We start from the raw sequence: 24,335 nt of genomic DNA on the forward strand, positions 1-24,335 counted from the left end.
ATTTCCGCAATAGAAGCACAAGCCTTCAGAAAGCCTGCGATCTTTTTCCTGAGAGCGGGGTGGCATCGCCCCAATCTCCATCGGCTCTCCATTGTCAGCACAGACCCTCTCAAGACTCGGAGCTGACATAGCAGAGGATTTGCTCTCATTAACCCTTGCACGCAGTCTCCTGTCCACCCATATAGCTAATTGCATAGCCTCCTGCAAGTTTCCAGGTGTGGGATAAGCAATCAGTAAATCCTTAACCCTTTCACCTAGCCCTGCAAGAAACAAGCTTTTCAAAGCTGAATCGTTCCACCCCACCTGGGCAGACCACCGACGGAAGTCAGAACAATATTTTTCCACATTACCTGATCCCTGCCTCAAACGTTTCAATTCAGACTCAGCAGATGAGACACGATCAGGATCATCATACAACAAACCCAAAGCAGAAAAAAAACTATCCACTGATCTAAAGCATGGATCACTAGGTTGGAGAGAGAAGGCCCATCCCTGAGGATCTTTGCGCAAAAGTGACATTATGAACCCTATGCACTGTGATTCATCACCAGAGGATCCGGGTCTCAAACGAAAATACAATAAACAAGCATTTTTAAAAGAAAAAAAATCTTGTTGTTCACCAAAAAATAAATCAGGCAGACGTACCTTTGGTTCCACAAAATGTGCTCCAGAACAGCTACTCACGTGTTGTTGGAGCTTGGCCACCTCCAGAGAGAGTCCCTGCAAGCGTTGAGCCAAATCTTGAACCGAGACCATGATGGAAAACTGGAGGTCTTTCCTTAGAGAAAATTTTTTTGTTCTTTTAGGGCTGGACTTACTGTTATGATCTGCTACAGGGACTAAGGAAAGACAGGAGAACTGTCCCTACAATAGAACTAAACTAGATCCCTACGATGTAACGGGGAACCTGATCCTGCGATCAGACCCGCTAAAGTCCTCGGCTAGTCTGAACGAAGACCTATAGATGTGAGGGAGGGATCCCTAAGAACTAGGGACTGGGATAAGTTGGACACCTCCTAGCAGAAATAGTAGCAGTCAAAGACAAACACACAACAAAAAGCATAGAGGTCAGAAGACCTAGCAAAACTAACAGAGAACGGCAGCAGAGCACCAAGCTAGCTCAAGAGTAGTAAATACAATGAAGTCCAGCAAGACCAGGAGGGCGGAGCAGAATTAAATAGGCAAAAATGGTCATGTGACCAGCAAACTAAAAAAAAAACTAACAGGAGAGTTCTAACAATAACCACAAAGTCTGACCAGCTATGATATCACTTCCTGTGATAGAACCAGGAAGTCTGACTAGCTATGATATCACTTCCTATGATAGAACCAGGAAGTCTGACCAGCTATGATATCACTTCCTGTGATAGAACCAGGAAGTCTGACCAGCTATGATATCACTTCCTGTGATAGAACCAGGAACTCTGACCAGTTGTGATGTCACTTCCTGAGATACAACCAGAAAATCTGACCTGTTGTGATTTCACTTCCTGCGATATAACCAGGAAGTCTGACCGGCTGTGATATCACTTCCTGTAATTTAACCAGGAAGTCTGACCGGCTATGATGTCACTTCCTGTGATACAACCAGGAAATCTGAGCAGTTGTAATGTCACTTCCTGTGATATCACGCAAGAAGTCTGATCTGCTGTGATGTCACTTCCTGTAATTTAACCAGGATGTCTGACCGGCTATATTGTCACTTCCTGTAATATAACCAGGAAGTTTGACCTGTTGTGATTTCACTTCCTGTGATAGAACCAGGAAGTCTTATCAGTTGTGATGTCACTTCCTGTGATATAACCAAGAATTCTGACCGGCAGCTTTTAGAGGCTGTAGAGAGTGCAATGAAAAGTGCTTTGCTCTATTTTCAATTTGACATGGCGGAAACTATTATAGGATTATTTTTGTAAGGGATAAAATAGATCAAATTTATCAATTATCTTAAGAGAAATTGAAATATTTACAGGCAAGACCGGCATAACGTATATATGGAAGATGCTTCATTAATATTCAGTTTCTAGTCTTTATTTAAAAGCTTGTTAATAATTCAGTTAGCAAAGCTCCTTCATTATCCGGTGGGACCATCCGCAACATGGAAAAAAACACAACTCTGCAGTTTTCGATTTGAAAATATACACATTCTCCTTTATAGTCTAACAAAAAGACTATGCACAAAAATGTGTGTTTTATAACTGACTGACCGTCTCACTGACCCCAAAAAAACATCAGAGTATTAGGGGCTTACATAGAGCAACGATAAAAATGAGGCCCCTTTTAACAGCTGCTTGGCACCACTACACTCTGAGTCCTAACCTAAGGTCTTTGTACCTTTATCCCAATTTAAGAACATAACTACATTTTCCACTGTGTTTTAGTAGTTTTACATATGACTACTTATATGCAATGTGTTGTCTTAAAGTAACCTATTCTTTAAATTAGGTTTTTGTGTTACATGTATTTTTTGGGGCAAGGTTTTTTTTTGTATATCTGGTTGAACTTGATGGACCTATGTCTTTTTTTCAGCCTATGTAACTATGATCTGTATTAAAAACTTAAAAAAAATAGAAATCTTGCAATTTTCACAACAGCCTCTGGTGATATTCTGGACTCATAATTCCTGTTTCAGGAAATTCTCATGTACATTAGCAGCAATAGATTGACTCCGACCCTACCTTTTGCATTGAAGCATCTAATGAGCGTGTGCAGAGGTCACTATGAATGGAGGAGGAGCAGGGGAGCTGTGACATTGTCTGTTGTGGTTCCTTAGTAATCAGTGGTGTTACCTATCAATGTAATCCTGCCTCTGATGATAATGAGCCAGCTGTAAATTCTTCATGAAATGACAGGAAGTATAAGTCTAAAAAAGCCCCAGTTGCCAGCATGAAAATTTGCAAAATTTATAATTTTTGTTGTAGATTGTGTTAAAAACAAACCAAAAAAAAATTGCTAAAGAATTTTTTAAAATACATTTAATAAAAAAGATACCTGATTTAAAAATAGGTCATGTTTGATGATACGTTCTCTTTAAGTCCATGGACACAAAAGGCACCATAAAATGATAAGTTTCTGCCCTTCATCCATAGTTCCCACCCAAGAGGTTGTATAAGATTTGCAATAAGGGTCTGTGTCATAAACTCCCCTAAACCTGAGCCAATGCTGATCACCTCTGTCAGGTGGTGTTTTTGGCGGAGACACCGGAGTAGCGCATGTGAAATGTGTCTGGCCGCCTACCCAGGATTATTAACGCTGCTTATCACCAATCATGGGGTCCTTCTGCAGGTTTTGTGGCCAGTTTGGGTCTTTAGTGTCAATTGAACTTTCCACACATTTCCTTACTAACCTGGTGGCCAGTCCATTGGTTAGCAGCTACTCTACAGATCCAACTTGGGAGCCCCTGCGCGAAGACATGATCCCAGCTGATGAATTAAAGTGTGATTATTAGGGTATGCCAGAATGGCTAGCACCAAGCCTGACTGTTGAAGCCTGGTGTTACACACCTGTCCTGGCTTGGGGCTCTGCTCCCTGCTCCACGGTCCATTCAACTCTGATTTGCTTTGCGTCGGACTTTGCCAGTGTCCCATTGTGCTCCTATGCGATCGTCTGCTTAGGCCTATACGAGGCCCACCAAGACACACACCTGTTTCTTCATCTGTGTCTGCTTGTGGCCTCCTGTGCTTCCACTACCTGCTCCATATCCATACCTGCTTTCTAGTGTCCAGTCCTTGTACCCCACGTGGCCCATGTGCCCACCCGGACCACGGGCTTGGAGGATCCATCTCACCATGTAAACCGAAACACCTTGTATGTCATATAGTTCCCCCAGAACAGTACCACTCTTGTCCATGGGCTGCAATTGGTGTTGTAGTTCATCCCCATATGCTGCTGAGCTGCAGTACCAGGCACAGCCTATAGACTAGCGTGGCAGTGTTTCAGGAGAAAAGAGCAATCACGTTTTTTTCTCACGCCCTTCAGTGCTTCATCTTTCATCTTGTACGTAACTACCATCCTCCACACATTACTTAGGCAATCTTATATATATTTTTTTAATTTCATTGTTAAATGGAGATAACAAATTACTTGGAAACTGAGCAGAATAATCGTATGTGCCCATAGTCATAGATAACCGTGATTAACTTAATAACAGAGCATACAATCCCACCAGCCATATTTAAAAATTGGATAAGTCCTGAAGTGAAAAACTGTTTTTCCGGTAATGTACTTTTCATAAAATTGCATTTTGTGCTCAAGGCAAAACAAATATGGAACTTGCATTTCTTTCTATATTTATTTGACTACATTTGCAATGGCAGAGGAAGATCAGAGGATCGCTACTTTCTCGGGAAATGTGTTTGTTCGTTTATGGTTCATTTTAGATGGAATTTTTTTTTTATGGAAATGTTTAGTCAATGTATTTTTCTTACATTAAAGAAGCAACGAACTCGATTTAAAGAGATTTTCCAGTTTTGGAGACCCCTGTCACCCGGCTGAAGTATGTTTTAAAAAAAACAAACAAAACTGTTCTTTACTCACCCTCTATTCTGAGTTTCCGCTTGTGCTTTATTATTGTCTGCACTGCTGAGATCACATTGACAGCGCTGCAGCTAATCAGTGAGATGAGTGGCTGGTGTTGTCAATTAGAGCAGAGCTGCTGAGCTCACAATAACACACATCGGTGGACCAGGGGAGGGTGAGTAAAGAAAGTTTGGTTGTTTTTTAAATCAAAAAGTGCATCCAGGGAACTTGTTTGTTTGTTTTTATCCAAAAAACCCTTTAAGAAAGAAGATGTAAAGACAAAAATTTCTAAGACAGTTTGTTCTGTACCTAAGAATATGAATGTCTGAGAACTACATGTCAAACTTAACAGTTTAAAGGGGTATTCCCATCTCCAATATCCTATCCCAATATGTAGTAGGTGTAATAATAATAATAATATTACTAAATATTGACAGTTAAAAATGTAGTATAGTTCTTCTGAGTCACTATTTCTCTTTCCTCATGTGCAGGGCATTGCAGTAGATTAGATATCCATGGTTATGATCACCCTTAGAGTGACAGTTAGCTAATTACCAGTGGCCGTAACATGGATACCTTAGCTACTGCAATGCTTGCAAATCAGGAAAGAGACATAGCGAATCAGAAGAACTATACTACATTTCTAATTGGAGGTATTTGCTAATATTATTATTATTACAGCTACTACATATTGGTATAGGATCTTGGAGATGGGAATACCCCTTTAAGGAATTTGCTCACCCTTTATGCGTACCTGTCCTTTCACGCAAAACCTGTAGAAAAACATAAACTTGCTGCTGTCATCCCCCACAACAGGTCTTTTTTAGGTAGGGGGGCAAGGGCAGTGCCAGTCTAATATGTCCAGGAACTGTCGTGATTCTCATGCTCTGTAACCTGACGTGCACTCTTTTTCCGTTAGTAGTTCCTCTTCACTGGCTTTCTGCCAGCACCATAGTTGTTGGAACTTCCTGTCTCATACTTCCCATCATACATTGCTCCAGCTATTGTCCAATGGTTTGCTTGCCCTGAGCTGAAAACCCGCCTCTCTGTTATGTCTATATACAGACAGACAGGAGAGCAGGAGCAGAGAGACAAAAATACTTTCACTAGAGAGACATACAGCCTTCCTATAGAGAAATAGAGGCCGGCTCCCAACCTCCTGTAATTTGTCTCAGTGTCTCTGCTTCTAGAAGCGGATTACATTTGACAAGCAGCGAATGAGAGTGAAAAGAGACCCTTAGCGACTGCCACTTTTGAGTGATCCTTCAGGAATAAGACAAACTAATGTTTAAGTAAAATCACTTCTAAATGATCTATTTATCACATGATCTATCAAAAGAGACAAAGTCTGAAAGTGCTGGAACTATTTAAAGTGGATCTCTGTATTTCATCAGGGTGGTAAAGTTTCTCCTTGTGGAGAGTCCATGGTCAGTGTAAGGAGACTTAAAGACCATGCTAAGGAGAGTGCCATGTCAATGTAAGGAGACTTAAAGGCCGTGCTAAGGAGAGTGCCATGTCAATGTAAGGAGACTTAAAGGCCGTGCTAAGGAGAGTGCCATGTCAGTGTAAGGAGACTTAAAGGCCCTGCTAAAGAGAGTGCCATATTAGTGTAAGGAGACTTAAAGGCCGTGCTAAGGAGAGTGCCATGTCAGTGTAAGGAGACTTAAAGGCCATGCTAAGGAGAGTGCCATGTTAGTGTAAGGAGACTTAAAGGCCGTGCTATGTTCCTCTGAGAATTTAAGCATGCAAATACCCTCTTAATCGAGAAAGAGGATAGGAACTTTAATACCATCTATTCAAAGCAGAAATCCTAAAAGTCAACATCGACCCATTAAAGAGTCTTGACACATTACCTTCAATAGGTGGTACTAAAGTTCCTGTCCTTCTAATCTCTTTAGAGTCTATTGTCCTATTTTTATGTCAAACATTCTGTATTGATTTACTTCTTAATATATCAACACATATCTTTATGTCTTCTTTTCTGAGACAGAGGTTCCAATTCTTTGCAAAACATAGAGTTAATAATTCATATTCTAGTCAGTTGAAGCTACCATTAGGGGGAGCTTCAAGGGAACTTGTTGGCAGGATTTCATACCCCAAACAATTTATAGCTCTTTTAAAGACAATTCCAGCAATACCTGTACATGGCTAGTCCACTCCTCCGTTACTGAGAAATCATTGTTTGTATTGATATGCAAATGAGGCTAAAGGACTATGGTATGGTAGATCTGAAGCCTCTGTCACTCCAGCCCTATTCCCCACCCAGCTCCACTTCCTCCTGCTTGACTGATGATTCCTTTACCTGAAGTCACAAAGCATGTAGACTGCGATCGTCCATTGCAGAGATGTTCACATTTAATGCTTTTGGAGCGTCGTATGTGAAATCTCTGCTTGCAGTTTAACTAGGCATTTCTTGACAGACTTCTTTGGGGGGGTGCGCTTTTACTTCCCAGACATTGCCAATCACATCTTGAGAATGCTAGATCAGCTGCCGAGCTGTGATTGGATTGGTGAAAGAAGAAGACACTGAAGAAATCCCCAGTTGGTCTCCAAGCAGAGATTTCACATACTGCGCTCCAAAAGTTACAAATGTGAATATCTCTGCAATGGAGCGACACAGCACAAAACAGAAAAAAGCATCAGATTCAGGAAAACTCAGGGATTTTTACAAGGTTCTATCTGAATTTTTTTGAGCAAGTGACTGGTACCTGATATGATGGGTGTATCTAGCAAAACAAGTCTCGGAAATCAATTTTCTTCTATGATCTGTTTCTCGCAGCATCTGTAAGACAATATCCAAAATCATAGTACGCCGTACCACTTCTCCGGCATAAATCACTTGACTTTCCTTAATGGGATAATTAAATATAACTAAGATTTCATTTTTAAGTCGGAAAACAGAACACAACCTTGCAAAACCTTTCTTAAAAAAAATCCCTACAAGAGTTCATGTTAATTATATTCCTGTTTGTCTAATCAGAGATATCATTGCCTGAGATGTATAAAATCTGCGCGGAGAGCAAATGGCAATTTGAGATTCTAATTTACATTGGATGCAATTATACATTGTCTATATATAACGGCGCTCTGTCAAGGTAACATGTATCTAATTCATGGCTGTGTCACAGTAAATAGAGTCAGGCCATACAAATATTGTATGAAGAGCCGTCGGCAGGCGAAGACCAAGGCTCGCTGGTTAATTATAAAATAAGAGCCGGGGAAATGTTTACATAAGACGTTAAAGCAGATTGTAATTGTGGAGAAGCGGCGTAAAAGGATTTAATGGGGAGATCTGGGTAACCTGTTTTTCGAGTGTGTTAAAACATGATTAGGCTTTTAGGAACGGAAGACTATAGATGAGTTCACTGATCTCAAGACATGGCCGGGCCATTAATGTACAAGACCGGGAAATTGTAATAGTATGGAATATTTAATGTTACATTCCTAAAGGAAGAGTGCAAGAAAAACTGACACACTGTGTAATGCCTTGTTCTCCGGAGAGATAGGAACCACCAGACTATGACCACGGAGAATTCCTTAGGCAGTCAAAATTTGGAATCTTTGCCCACCTCGACGTGACCACATCTAGCATAACATCTTATGGTAAATTTGTACTCTAGTCTGGGTAATATGCACAGATAATGCACACAGTGGTGTCACAGCCCACTGAGCCCAGTCATAATGTAAACACAGTGATGTCACAGTACAGGGATAATACACATTGTGATGTCATAGTACAGGTATGATGAAAAATAAAGTAATGCCACACCACAGGTACAATGTACACATTGATAAAGGAATAAGGCACAATACAGAGGATAATGTTAATTGTGATGTCACAGTACAGAGATAATGGGCACAGCGATGTCACAGAACAGGGATAATGCACATTGTGATGTCACAGTACAGGGATAATGCACATTGTGATGTCATAGTACAGGGATAATAAAAAAAGTGATGTCACAGTACAGGGATAATGCACATTGTGATGTCATAGTACAGGGATAATAAAAAAAGTGATGCCACATCACATGTAAAATGTGCACACTGATAAAGGAATAAGGCACAGTACAGAGGATAATGCTAATTGTGATGTCACAGTACAGAGATAATGGGCACAGCGATGTCACAGGACAGAGATGATGACATTGTGACGTCACAGTACAGGGATAATGCACATTGTGATGTTATAGTACAGGGATAATAAAACAAGTGATGTCACAGTACAGGGATAATAAACACAGTGATGCCACACCACATGTACAATGCACACATTGATAAAGGAATAAGCACGATACAGAGGATAATGCTAATTGTGATGTCACAGTACAGAGATAATGGGCACAGTGATGTCACAGGACAGGGATAATGCACATTGTGATGTCCTAGTACAGGGATAATAAAAAAAAGTGATGCCACACCACATATACAATGCACACATTGATAAAGGAATAAGCACGATACAGAGGATAATGCTAATTGTGATGTCACAGTACAGAGATAATGGGCACAGTGATGTCACAGGACAGGGATAATGCACATTGTGATGTCCTAGTACAGGGATAATAAAAAAAAGTGATGCCACACCACATATACAATGCACACATTGATAAAGGAATAAGCACGATACAGAGGATAATGCTAATTGTGATGTGATGTCACTGTACAGTGATAAGGCACACAGTAACGCCACAGGACAGAGATTTTTAACAGTAAAGTAACTGTACAGGGATAATGCACACAGCAGTATAACAGCAAGGATAAAACACTGAAATAGCTGAAGCCTCTCCTCAAATATTCTGTAGGATAAAATTAGCATTGCAACTAATTTACACATCTCAAATAAGTGACTGCATCTCATTTATATATTATTCGTAACTCTTCTCTGTTTTCTCATGTCACGTTTCACTCTATGGTTACTATCTCTCTGGTTATCTTTGCATTTAGTACTATTTTGCACCAGAAATAGTGTGTATAGCAATGTTACCATACAGGAGTAATGCACACAGTGATGTCGTACTGCAGGTATAATAAACACATAATAATAAAAAATGATAATTCTTACAGTCATGTCACAGTTAAGAGATAATAAACAAAGTGATGTCATAACAGAGGTTATGTTCACATTAATATCATAGTAGACAGATGACGCACACAGTGATTTCACTGTGCAAGTATTATTCACACAGTGATGTTCCAGTACAGGGATAATGGACACAGTGATGTCACAGTACAGGGATAATGCACACAGGGATGTCACAGTACATGGATAATGCACACACAGATGTCACAGTACAAGGATAATGCACACAGTGATGTCACGGCACAAGGATAATGCACACAGTGATGTCACAGTACAGGGATAGTGCACACGGTGATGTCACAGCACAGGGTAGTGTGCACAGTGATGTCACAGTACAGGGGTATTGCACACAGTGATGTCACAGTACAGGGATATTTCACACAGTGATGTTGCAGTTCAGATCCAATAAATAAACTGATATCACTGCAATGATAACATACAGTGGGTACGGAAAGTATTCAGATCCCTTTAAATTTTTCACTCTTTGTTTCATTGCAGCCATTTGGTAAATTCTAAAAAGTTCATTTTTTTCTCATTAAAGTACACTCTGCACCCCATCTTGACTGAAAAAAACAGAAATGTAGAAATTTTTGCTAATTTATTAAAATACAAAAAACAAAAAATCACATGGTCATAAGTATTCAGACCCTTTGCTCAGTATTGAGTAGAAGCCCCCTTTTGAGCTAGTACAGTCACGAGTCTTCTTGGGAATGATGCAACAAGTTTATCACACCTGGATTTGGGGATCCTCTGCCATTCTTCCTTGCAGATCCTCTCCCGTTCCATCAGGTTGGATGGTGAACGTTGGTGGACAGCCATTTTCAGGTCTCTCCAGAGATGCTCAATTGGGCTTAGGTCAGGGCTCTGGCTGGGCCAGTCAAGAATGGTCACAGAGTTGTTCTGAAGCCACTCCTTTGTTATTTTAGCTGTGTGCTTAGGGTCATTGTCTTGTTGGAAGGTGAACCTTCGGCCAAGTCTGAGGTCCAGAGCACTCTGAAAGAGGTTTTCATCCAGGATATCTCTGTACTTGGCCGCATTCATGTTTTCTTCAATTGCAATCAGTCATCCTGTCCCTGCAGCTGAAAAACACCCTTATAGCATGATGCTGCCGCCACCACCATGTTTCACTGTTGGGATTGTATTGGGCAGGTGATGAACAGTGCCTGGTTTTCTCCACACATACCGCTTAGAATTATCACCATAAAGTTCTATCTTCGTCTCATCAGACCAGAGAATCTTATTTCTCATAGTCTGGGAGTCCTTCATGTGTTTTTGAGGAAACTCTATGCAGGCTATCATATGTCTTGCACTGAGGAGAGGCTTCCGTCGGGCCACTCTGCCATAAAACCCCGACTGGTAGAGGGCTGCAGTGATAGTTGACTTTGTGGAACTTTTTCCCATGTCTCTACTGCATCTCTGGAGCTCAGCCACAATGATATTGGGGTTCTTCTTTACCTCTCTCACCAAGGCTCTTCTCCCACGATTGCTCAGTTTGGCTGGGCGGCCAGGTCAAGGAAGACTTCTGGTGGTCCCAAACTTCTTCCTTATAAGGATTATTGAGACCACTGTGCTCTTAGGAACCTTGAGTAATGCAGAAATTCTTTTGCAACCTTTGCCAGATCTGTGCCTTGCCACAATTCTGTCTCTGAGCTCCTTGGGCAGTTCCTTTGAGCTAATGATTCTCATTTGGTCTGACATGCACTGTGAGCTGTGAGGTCTATATAGACAGTTGTGTGCCTTTCCAAATCAAGTCCTATCAGTTTAATTAAACATAGTTGGACTCCAATGAAGGAGTAGAACCATCTCAAGGAGTATCACAAGGAAATGGACAGCATGTGACTAAAATATGAGTATCTGAGCAAAGGGTCTGAATACTTATGACCATGTGATGTTTTATTTATTTATTTTTTATAAATTTGCAAAAATTCCTATTATTTCTGTTTTTTTTCAGTCAAGATGGGGTGCAGAGTGTACTTTAATGAGAAAAGAAATGAACTTTTTAGAATTTACCAAATGGCTGCAATGAAACAAAGAGTGAAACATTTAAAGGGGTCTGAATACTTTCTGTACCAACTGTACACAGTGATATCATAGCATAGAGATAATGCACACAGTGATGTCATAGTGCAGTATAATAAACACATAATGTCACATAAAAGGGATAATGCATTCTGTGATGCACACAGTCATGTCACAGTTGAGAGATAATAAAGAAAGTGATGTCATAGCAGAGATTATGTGCAGATTAATATCACACTGCAAAGGTAATGCCTACAGTGATGCTACTGTGCATCTATAAAGCATGCAGTGAAGTGCAGGGATAATGCACACAGTGATGTTATAGTTTAGAGAGAATAAACAAACAGCAAAGATGATGTACAACCATGTAACATGGACAGTAGACAGTGACAGTCCCCCAATCCTGGCACATTACATGCTCCCCATTGAGTCTATTGGCCATTGTGCGTATTACAATCCCCATTGCTCCCTCCATTACAACCATCTGCACTCCGCCTAATGATTTTTCACGTTTCGTCTCAATATAGACGATCTCTAATGAGAAACAGGCTTCTGCGCCTAATTCCTTTTAACTGTGAATTTATAGATTGCGAGCTGTCATATCACTGATCCTCCACAATTAAAAGGTGCCATTTGTTTGCAAACGCTCACATTAGAACACAAAGGTTTCACATGTCATATCGCGGCTTAAATGAACCGGAATATCAGCTGCAACTTTGCTCGGCAGCTGCACGTCGGAGAAGCCTAATGAGGTTTTTTATTTGTCGAGGCAGATGGTAAAATGTTATTTTCTGTTACCTAATAAATACCATTAGACTCGAAAATGTTCAATTCCACCAAGTCTTTATTAAAAAAAAAGAAAACTATTTACACATTGACTTTTATCTGTCAGGAGATCAGGGCCGGCAAAGACAATTCCCAGCTGTACGGCTTCGAGGGTAGACTCCCGCACCGCAATCCACCGGCCACCAAGGCGCTGGTGATTAGATAAGGCTTCAGCATCTCGTCTCGTATGCAATTCTCACTCCATCTGATTGAAATAATAACAACGTGTGCGGCTTTCTGTGCCTTAACCAGAAATCTTCCGACCCTTAATGCAAATATCCGGCTGTGTGATGAGTTTAATAACACCCTGTTTTGTTTTCCGTCAGCAAATGACAGCTGATGGCAAGAATTGATGGGCTATGGAAGGAGATGCCTCGTACCGTTGCGTCTGCTACACTTTAAAGGACAAATCTAGTAAAAAAAAAATGACATAGGGCTTACGAGGATTCTCCAAAAAACTGCAGGGCAAGGAATAGTAGTCCATCATTACACAACAGCATGAGTCTTTCATGCAGTTTACAAAAACCCTTAAAGGCTATGTGCACATGGAGTTTTTTGGAGCAGATCCTCTCCAAAATCCTGATCAAAAACCACTTAAAAATGCTTGGAAAACTCTTCATTCTTAGGGGAAATCCACTTTGCGGTTCACATGAGGAGGTTTTATTATAGCTTTATTATGGTAAATATTTTATACTTTGCTTTGATTATTGTTTTAGACAATTAAATCTACCTATATATCTTGATAATTTTGTATTTTAGTTTTAGCTATATATGTGTTATTCATAAAAGTAATAACACAGGGCATTATATCTTTTATAGAGGTGTCTTTGTGTTAAGCTTTCCTTTGTTTTTAAAAGTATAGTTAATTGGACATAGCTAGTGTCAAGAATGTCTGCAGAATTCATAATTTACGACTTTGTTTTTCCCAACTTAAATATCTTCCTTCTTAGGTAATGCAATGCATTAAACCATTCCCACTTTCCTTATCTTTGTGGTTTTAATAAAGACTTTTGACTGGGCATCTGAGAGTCAGACAAGCCTAGTACACAGACAGACACTGGTTGTGTGCCCTTGTCTCCGATCGATTGACTGGCAAACATGTGAAACCTTTTGAGTTTCTCCTAAAACTTTCCATACAGGTTTCCACAACAGCTTTTTTGTTTTTCTCCTGAAGAGGTTTTGAAAAATGTCTGGTGGGAAAAAATGAAAGTACTTATCTTTTCTTTGAAGTGGTTCCCAAAGGAAACTTCTCCAAACTAGTCACTGCACAATCAAAAAGCTGGAAAAGAAGCTTCAGGAAAAATTTTGTTTTTTTCCAAAACTCTTCAAAACTAGTTCATGAAATGCTTTATAAAATTAAAAGACTCCTTCAAGTCTTCAAAACTCCCCCAAAAAGGAGTCTTTCATAAAGCAGTTACTGAGCTTTTAGAGCAGAAATAGGGTATGTGCACATGGTGTCTTTAATCCGACAGTGGAGCCGCCGGAGTTTTCTTTCATAAAGCCGTTTCAGGAAAAAGCCGCCGGCTGTTTTGCCTAAGTCTGCCTGAGGCCGGGGTCACACGGCTGTAGATTCTCTCATACGAGAGATTCAGGGGGCCGATTATGCATCGAACATCCGAGTACAGTTCAGTGTTTCACATGCACCCATAGACTTTTATGAGTGCGTGTGAGTCCGGTCTCGCAGTCTCCATTGGCATGAGAAAAAAATCGCAGATCTGAGCTGCCCCATAAAATAACACTGGTCCAAGTGCTATTCGATAAAACATCACATAGCACTTGGCCGTGTTATACGCCCATGTGAGAGAGCCCTGAAAAAGATGCCATGTGTGCATAGCCATTGAGCAAAAACTCCAAGTTTTTGAGGAGGTGTGCATTTTCGAGGAGGATTTCGGTAGTTTCCACTCAGTTTCTACTCCAAAAACTCCTCAAAAGACATAGCTCCTGCTTGAAAAACTGGTTTCTGAGCACCTCAAAAACTTTCTTTTGTTTTGGTAAAAGGGAGAGGCGGTGATTCAATCTTATGGTATTTTTAAGATTTAAAAACTTTTTTTTTCATTACTTTTTATTTTTATTGCTAGTTTCCACAGGGGACTTGTACCCTTAGTATTGCAGTATATAGTGAAAGTTACGATCTCTTATAAAGTCCAGTCACAGGAGTATCAAGACAGTTGTGACAGGGGTCTTAAGTAGGTCCCTGGCTGCCATTACATCCCATCAGCAGTCAGCAAGAATGTTTTAGGTTGTGGTGGGGTGGCATCAGAATTGATGTCCAACTTGAATTGTGCCACTTAAATATCATCATCAAAGCTTGACAGTGGCATTTATGTGGTTAAACAGGGGTGATCAGAGCTAGCTCTGGTCGCTGCTGTTGGAGGCAGGTGCTGGCTGTATAATACAGCGGGCACCTGGCCTGTATGGAGTGCTCTCAGCTTTAGAGCTCTTTTTATACACTCACACCTGACATGGAAGGTGTTAAGAAAGCACGTAAAAGTCTTTTACCTTTGAAAGCATGCCTATTAATTTGTGTTATGCCCATTTCACACGTCCGTGTTTCCTGTACGTGTGGCGTCCGTTTTCACATGTACCGGAAACACGTACACATGCACACCCATTATAATCTATAGTGCTGCTTACATGTCCGTGTTTTCACACAGACCATGTGTCCGTGTGACCCACTCAGAGACATGTCCGTTTTTTACCGGCAGCTCGTATCACACGGATCATCCATGTGCCATCCGCGTGACCGGTACCGCAATGTATTCAACAAATTACTGATTTTTAAGTGTTAAAGATGCACAAAGATAATAGGTAGATAGACAGATAGATAGATTGACATCGCAGCTACACAGCTGACATCAACCCTAAAACCATTACCCCAATGCACCAGGGCAATTGGGAAGAGTCAAGGATTGGAGCATCTAATGTGATGCACCACTTCTGGGGCGGCCATGGACTAGGATTTTTAGGTTGGGAAGGACCCGATAACCAGCGAACTTCAAAGCCTGATAATATCAGCTCACAGCTGTCTGCTTTATCTTTGCTGGTTTAAGAAATTAAGGGGGACTCTATGTCATTGTTTTCATTTCATTATTTATTTAGCTTCATAGAAAGATCTACAAGCTATCTAGTATCTATCGATTTATTATCTTTGCACATCTTTAGCACTTAAAAATCAGTAATTTCTTGAAGACATTACATTGCGGTACGTGTCACGCGGACTGAAAAATACGTACACACAGATGCTGGTAAAAAACGCACAGATGGTCAAAACGGAACTTCCAAGATGGACGTGTTTTTATGCACATGTGTGAAGGGGGCCTTACATTGGCCCAAATTGATGCAAGACATTAGAGGCATATGGCAGTAGCATCTGGCCCCATAGCGTTCTATGGGTGTGATACTAGAGCTTTGTGGGAAGGGTACTACAAATCTGTACCGTCAGGTTCAAAAATTCTAAAATCTCAACAGTCTACGGGCGTGATTCATCAAAGCTTTTACACCAGAATGTTGGTGTAAAACGCTTTGAAGAAGTTGCCAAATTTTTGTGTAACATGGAGTTGCATAAAATTTTTGCAACTTTTGGCATTTTCACCAAAGCTTGAAGCAGTACTGCCAAAATGGGCAGAGCTGTAAAAGAGCCAGATTAGGATGGGATAGGAGGACATGTCATGGCTACAGCCCTCATCAAATTCACCAAAAGTGTCAGTGTTATTTTTGGCAGAAATGCTGCTCCAGACTGACAACTCACTGAGGGATCACATTACATCTGCCTATTCAAGTCTATTAATAGGGTAAGGAAGAGTTCAATAACAGAACGGGGAGATACAGTTGGATAATGCTGCTGCTTTCACCACAGTGCTGGATTCACAGCTATACCTGACTAGAGTAGCATTTCTGGCAAAGCGCACATAGAAGAATGCCACTGAGAAGATTCATCACATTAATTAAGTGGCGTGCGCCTCTTAATGACTTTGGCATTGTACTCCAGTGAACCCTTCATTAAAACTGGCTTGAACAACATATCGGCCTCTATGTATTTATTTTACATATAATATTGATATTCAGTATCAGTCTGAAGAACATTGGGCCCACCAGAGGATTTAAATCTGAGGGCCCACATTTCTCCCCCACTCAAGAGCCCCATAGCAGCTGCAAGCTTTGCACTATGAACTCTCCTGAAGGAGAAGCCGGGGCCCACCTGAGGATTCTCCGATTATCTGGTGGGCCAGTCCAACCCTGTGTACATTATAAATGTTTCTTTGTTTTACATCTTTGAGAAACATCATGTAACAAATATTGCACTTTCTTCAAAATGACGACTGCACCATTGTCAGTTTTCAACATTCACTTGGATATTTATTGACTAAATTTGACATTCTTAATCCCATGTGTATGGAGCTTGTGTAAAGAGCAGTTATTCTCAACTCTTAATGAAAGTTTCAGCCATGGTGATACCCTTTGTGCTTCTGTAAGAAGGGAGATGTTTGATCAATGCCTGCGCATGACAGCAGTCAATGATAACGCGCCTGTTTGCATGGAGAATACTCTGTCATCTGCCGGGCTTGGTGTCAGGAAGATGTCTATGGAAAAAAAGGTTCAATTAAAGGAAAATAGGATCCTCCATTCTCCAGACTGTCATTGTGTACTGTGGATGTATCACGGACTGTATATGTTCGTACCGACGTTTATTGGCATGAAGAATCATGTTGAAGGTTGGACATTGGACATTTTGGTGATATCTCAATATTATTTACTTTTTTTTATAAATGTATGATCCTCTGGAAAGATTACAAGGTTAAATAGACAGGAAAATTCAAATTCTAAAAATATATTAATAATATTAAGAGGGTAGGAAAGTGTTCAATAAGAGAAGAGGGAGACACAGACAGATAATGCTGCTGCTCTTACTACTGTGCTGGATTCACAGCTTCACTGCTTATGATGTATTTGATGTTTCTGTTGCTTCTGAACTTGTGCTACATAGAAACAAGAGAGCAGGAATAGATATATAGGAGACTTCATAGCTGCTAGTCCCTACCTGCTAGATAAGAGACAGCTGAAAATTAGAAATAGAGGCTGCAGAAACTGTTGAAAAATGGAGGATTAAAATAGTTTTATGTCAAGAATTAGAAATACTACTAATGTGCACTCACATAATAGTGTATTCTAAAAAGTCAAGTGAAACTACGAGTACATTTTTGTATTTTTTTTGCAATTTTCTTTTTTTGTACATTAATGATGCAATAATTGGTATTGGCTCTTGCATTGAGCTTCTTCTTTACAGAGACATATGCTGAAATCGTGTTATCTCTGTTTTCAGAGATAATTACAACAGTTGACCCTCAGCCCCCAGTTGCTACTATTTGACCTTTTTTCAGAAGCCAATAAATGGCAACTGTTAATGAAGGTCAGAGGTTTGCTGGTGAAAAGATGTATAGTATAAGTCATATGTTCTCTCCACGTCTTCAGTACTGAGAAGTCAGGTCGACATTGTCATACTGAGAATAAATATGCCATTCCCTCTTCAGTGTGGGCTTCTCTAAATAGACAGGAGCGTTTCAGAATATTCAATCACATAGGAGGACCATGTGCATGCAACTCCGCACCAAGGGCAAAGAACGGCTTAAATGCTGCTATTAGAACAAGACATATATGATGAAATGAGAATAGTCTAACAATTTAGCTATAGGTCTAAGATTTAATTACTACCCCTTAAACCCTAGTCCAGAGTTTATATCCTAGCCAAATCAGATCTCATACTTTGCACTGATGAAGGGCAATCTCCCCGAAACACTGTGTCTGCAAATTGAGATTTTGGTTTGGCTTTTATTCCATGGCAAGGTGTCACGGGTGTGTCAGAGGTGACAGACAGTTGCCCTGCAATGGTTTGCAGGAGATCTCCACGTTTGGCAATGCAGGCAGCTGCCTAGATAGAAGGTTGTGTTTTGGACCCAGCGACTACCTCCCTTTAGTCTGGGTGTGTATATACCTGGTGTGTCTAGGTGGGCATCTCGCCGGTTATACTCATTCCTACTTGGAACTTGGCTGAAGTAGCATCACGTCTTCTTTGGAGTCTTGAGGCCATGTGCCCTGTGTAAGTTTCTTCTAAATCTAAGTTGTAATTCCCCTGTGTTGTCTTCCCCTTTTGTCTTTAGAGTGCTAGCGGAGGTTGACTAGTGCTCATCTCCTTCCACCCCCAGTTGTAGCCTTACGCCAGGGATAGTAGGGTGAGGGACGTGATCGGCGACAGCTGGGGAGGCTGTATAGGGACGGTAGGGGAAGTCAGGGTGACGCTAGTCCAGTTTAGGAGGTCACCACTTCCCCTTTCCCTAGTGTCTGGGCTCCCTTTACCTTTCTCCCTGTATTACACTCACACCTGGCGTGACACAAGGCTTCTTAAAGAGTTGATATTGACTTTTAGGATTGCTGCTTCCAATAGGTGGTGCTAGAGTTCTAGTCCTCTTCCACTATAAAGAGACAATTTGCATATTTAACTTCTCAGAGGAGCATTCATGGCTTATAAGTCTCCTCACTCTGACATGCCAGGCTTGGCTTGTTACTCTCCACAAGGAGAAACATTGCTGAGACCCGAGTCCAGAGCCTCTCATCTAGCCAAGTCTGATCTCATACTTTGCATTGATGAGGAACAACACCCCGAATCACTAAATTGAGATTCTGATTTGGCTTTTAACCTAAGTCATATTGCAATGCTCGTTACAGAGTTGATATTGACTTTTAGGATTGCTACTTCCAATAGGTGGCACTAGAGTTCTAGTACTCTTCCTCTCGGAAGAAACAATTTGCATATATACTTTATGCATGAATTTCTTCAATTTTTCAAGATCTCTGTTTAAAATCAATGAATGACCTGAGAATTTAAGTTTCCTCTGTTCATGTGTCTTCTCAATCAAGTGGCTCTTAATTGGAATTCATACTGTGCTCTGAGATTTTCTACCAGGAAAGATTGTTGACAGATGTCATTCTTCATGATCACTTCTTGTATCCATTGAATGTGAACCTTTAGGCTATGTGCCCACATGCAGAAATGAAGCAGAAAATTTCTGCAGCGTTTCTGCATGTTCTTGGCAGTCAAAAACGCTTGCGGATTTTACACGCGTTTTTGCAGCGTTTTTACATGCGGATTTGACTTGCGTTTTTCAAATGTATTGTGACCTCAAATCCTCATGCAGAAACGCACAAATAATGGACATGCTGAGGATTTTTCCGCAAGGAAAATCCACTGCGAAAAAATCCGCAGCATGGGCACAGAACATGCAGATTTTCATTGGGGATCATGGGGCACGGATTGCCAAGTGTTTTTAAAGCGTTTCTGCTATGGAAATTCTGCATCAAAAACGCTTGAAAAATGCATAGTGGGCACACAGCCTTATTTTTTACTATAGATGAGGGATCATCATTTTGTTTTTATTTTCCCAAATTTGTGGATTCTAGTGAATATTAATATTTTGAAATTCCATTTGGCACAAATCCAGCAAAATGGCAGTCAGATGTCCACCATTTTGATGGATTCATATAATCTGGGAAGGGGTTAAAACAAAATAAAAAATAAGACTCACCTAGCTCCTTAACCATCCCTGTAGCCGCCGCTCCCAGGCAATCCTTCGCTGACTTCCTAAACCCCTCACTCTGCTCCGGCATTAGTCTCCTTTTCACTCTTTGCCAGTACCTCAAGCGTTGGTTACATCTCGACGCGCGTTCTGACCTCATAATCAGTGGCGTAACTTGAAGCTCATGGGTCCCAATGCAAAAGCTTCAACGGGGCCTCCAACTGCTGCAAGTCTTTAATAGTAATAGTATTTTCATATGGTCCAAAGGCACCTTTTGGGCCCCCCTAGGCTTTAGGGCCCGGGTGTGATTGAAACCCCTGCACCTATTGTAGTTACGCCCCTGATCATGATGTCAGAACATGTATCGGCCCACGCGGTGGATGTCATGATATCGCTATGTCAGAACGTGTGTTGAGGCCTAACCAGCTTCAAAAAAACTGATGAAAAGTCAAGAGGAGAGTAGAACGGGGTCCTAGAAAACCAGCAGAGGACCGGTGGAGGCATGTGGTGACGGATAGATGGGGGCTAGATAAGTATAATAAGTTATAGTTTTTTTTTAATCCAATTCCTTTTCGATCCGTTTATTATACTTTGGGATCGTGAGATGTTATATTATAATAAACTGCTTTTTATACAGAACAAGTGGACACTGTGAACATACTATAAAAAGAGCTCTGTCTAGTAACGAGCCGTGCCTATGCGTGACCATCACATTACCAGGACTAATTTTTTAGCCTAAAAATTAATTCAATGACTGGCTGTAGGGACCTTGAAAAATAACTGATGTGCAAAATATTACAAAATTTCAACATACAATGGGCAAGATTATTTAAAAAAATCTATAAAATATCCCCACTTCCCCCCATCTACGTCCTTTCCATTACAGCTCCATTTATTGGTGTATGGTTGGCGATTTGCTTGAAATAATCTCCACAATTAAATATTGGTTTGGCTGCCAACGATCACATCTGATCCTCATATAATAATTCCAAAGTGCCGCTTATCTCTCTTTGGTGGTTGCCAACTGGCTAGCCCCCTGTACTGGGGCAGAACTCTACATATATCTCTTTAGACTGGAATATATACAGTTGTAAGGTGCTATAGATCATAGTAATAATTGTCAGCGCTTATGTGTAATAGTTTTGGCCAAGTTTATGTCGAGGCCTGTCAACACCGGAAGCGGAGTGAAGAGTATACCGATGATGGAGCAGAGTGGGGGCCTAAGAAGTCAGAGAAGCATCAGTGCAGAGCTGCAGGAGCAGGGTCAGGTGAGAATGACTTTTTGTTTTATTGAATTTTTGGCCCATCCTGGTCCATCTGAACCAGCAAAATGGTGGCCGTCTGGCTCGAATTTTTCTGGTTTTGTGCTGATCAAATTACCAAAAATTCTGATTCGGTAGAATCTGCAAATTTTGAGAAGTTCTAAACTAGTTTGATTAATTTTAGAATCGATTTACTCATCCTTAATAATTACCAATTAGCCAAATCCTTATCTTCTTGTTTGCTAGCTATGTGTTATGACTGTATAAGCACACTCACACGAGTAATGTGCAAACCAGGAGAGACAAACACCTGAACCCAACAGGTCCCTGTTCAGACTAGGAAAGTCTCTAATCTGACCCTGATTTGTTCCTGCCTGACCACAGAGGTTGGCGCCCTAAATATATGCTATGACACCCTCATTTAACGTTGATGTTTCACTCACGACCGGACTGACTCGCGTGAGCGTGGTTAGTGGTCCCACAGGGCCACGAGCCGAGGAGTGCCCGGAGGGGCGTGACTAGGGGCCTCGCCAGATCCGACCACCAACACACGGTGGCTTAATCGACTCCGTGGTCCAAAGAGGGACATGGGAGGTGGCCCAGGTGCTTCCCCAGGTCAGACTCCGGTCACAGTTGTTGACCCACACAGGGGAATGCAGGAACGGGCAGGTATGCAGACAGGTGGGTACTGGCAGGCACGGCTGGTATGCAGACAAGCAGAACCGCAGGTGCGGAGGACAAGCGGAGCAGAGCGGAACCGCAGGTGCAGGCGGATAGAACAGGGCTCTGTTCATATGGAACAGACTGGGAGACACAGGAAGATAGCTAGAACACAGGAGGTAGATACTTAGGCAGGGAAACGGGACCAGCAGAACCAGATACACACAAGGTACTTGCAATGAAGTAGCGAGTGGACAAAAAACTCACAAACAGAAGTACAACGAGTTAGAGTTAGGTACTGGTTCAAACACAGGAGGAAAAGGGAAGGATCGGACATAGAGACAAACAGGTAATGGACAAAAACACAGTTCAGACAGGAACTGACACTGGAACGAGATACAGGAATGAGCCTGGGTACTCAGCCCTCCAGGGTGGCAGGAATAGACTAGAAGTCACAGATACAGGTAACGGGCCTGAGTACTCAGCCCCTAGGGTGGCAGAAACAGACAAGATACAGGACATGACCTGGCAACTCAGTTGCACAGAACACACTGAAAGAAAGTGTTGCTCAGGCACCTCCCACAGGGTGAGGGAGGTTTAAGTATCCAGGGACGCATTAGGACTGCGCAAACTGTAGCTTTAAGAATCAGGAAGTAACAGCACCGCTGCCCTAAGCCAGCAGACTAGAGACATGCACACAGCAAGTAAAGGAGTATAGTGCACAGCCTGGACTGATAGGTAAGTTGGCGATCTTGCATGGTGGGAGATGGTAAGCCTTTCCAGCACGCCGCCAGGGATGTTGCAGTTGACTTGCCCTGAATGTCCATAACTGCACCCTCTCTATAAACAAGGTGCAACACCAAAACAATAATAACTATAAAGTGACATACAGAAAAATCTGAGGAAAAGGCACAGGCTATGAACGTGTTCATACTGACACCCAGGAAAGATGGAAGAAAATAAGAAGAACCACACTGCAAATGGAATACGTGGAAAAGCTCCCAGACCCCAAATGTTAAAAAAAAGGAAAGGGTACTGGGGAGGAAGATACACAAACAAACTGGAGGAAAAGCAACAAAGATTAAACAGATAAGATAATCCCTACCTGAGGAGCTGGATCTCCAAACACCATCTGTTTTGAAATATAGCCTGCAAAGACTGCATGTGCCAGGAAAGGAAGTGAATACACCTGCACAGAAGCAAAACAGCAAAGCAAAGGAAAGACAAGAGCATTATCAGCAGTTGGACAGAGACCACACAGGCTGTGGTCCAACAGAGAGGGAAACCGACCCACAGCCAGAGGTCATCAGATCAAACCCTGGAGTCGAGCCATGACATCATGTTCTACACAATATAGGGGGTCCTGCACTGTTGTTTGATACCCAACAGAAAAGTTTGCTAAATATTGCTGGACTTCCTTTCTCCAGTGACTCAATAGAAGCCACGTAGCATCCCTGTATAACACGTACATAATTGTTTTTATCTAAAGGTACACTAAATATTTAACATGCACAACAATGTTAAAGATATCCCCGCAATTCCCCCCCTTTATCTCTTTCTTTTCTTGGATACTATTTTGTCTAATTTTACTGTTAAAACTGAGAAATGTGTAAATAAAACATCATTGTTCATCACAGGAGCTCATCCATGTCTCCCTTCCCTCTCCTTCTTCTCACTATCTTGTGTACTGTGACTTTATAGACAACTGACTGCAGCAGGAGCCTCTCCCCTCTGGGGTGTGGCTTCTGTTCTCCATCAGCTGAAGATGAAACTGATCAGCAGATGGTTAATTCTTATGTTCCCTGCAGGATTTCTACAGGTTTGACTGTTTAAGGATCATGCAAAAAATAAATGCTGCAGAATAACAAACAGTGAGGGCGGTATTTCTCGTTTAATTTAATTATGTATTAAAAGGTCTAGGATTTTGCTATTTAATCTGAGAGTAGCATGATATAGAGCAAGAGACCCTGATTCCAGGGATGTGTCATTTACTAGACTGTGTGTTGTAATTTCAATAAATCAGTGTTTTATATTATCACTGCAGGACTAGGTCTCATGTGCACTGCAGTCAGGGTAATCTGTGAAACCCCGCCCCACCACTGATTGGCAGCTTGCTGACAATGTAAACAGAAAGTTACCAATTAGGTGTGTGGGCGGGGTTATATGCTGCTCAGCATTTGAGCACTGCTGCATCTAAAGCAAATAAAACAGGGATTCTATCAAAACTACATCTAAAAGTCTAGTAAATGATACATCGCTGGAATCAGGCTTTCTTGCCCTACACTATACTGCTCTTACAGTAGATTACATTGCAAAACATATTGACAGATTCCCTTTAAAGCAGGTTTTTCCTACTTCATCTGAGAGCAGCATAATGTAGGGAAAGAGACCCTGATTTCAACA

At 41.3% G+C, this 24,335-nt stretch overlaps 1 protein-coding gene across 4 annotated transcripts in view; it reads left to right on the plus strand.

Annotated features, from left to right (window-relative positions):
• Nucleotides 1-24,335, plus strand: part of ELFN1 (extracellular leucine rich repeat and fibronectin type III domain containing 1) — a 792,923-nt gene that overhangs the window by 194,400 nt on the left and 574,188 nt on the right. The window lies entirely within an intron of this gene.

This window comes from Phyllobates terribilis, unplaced genomic scaffold, assembly GCF_046119375.1.
Source record: "Phyllobates terribilis strain yellow unplaced genomic scaffold, ASM4611937v1 Scaffold_9__5_contigs__length_417890890, whole genome shotgun sequence".
Classification (NCBI taxonomy): Eukaryota; Metazoa; Chordata; class Amphibia; order Anura; family Dendrobatidae; genus Phyllobates; species Phyllobates terribilis.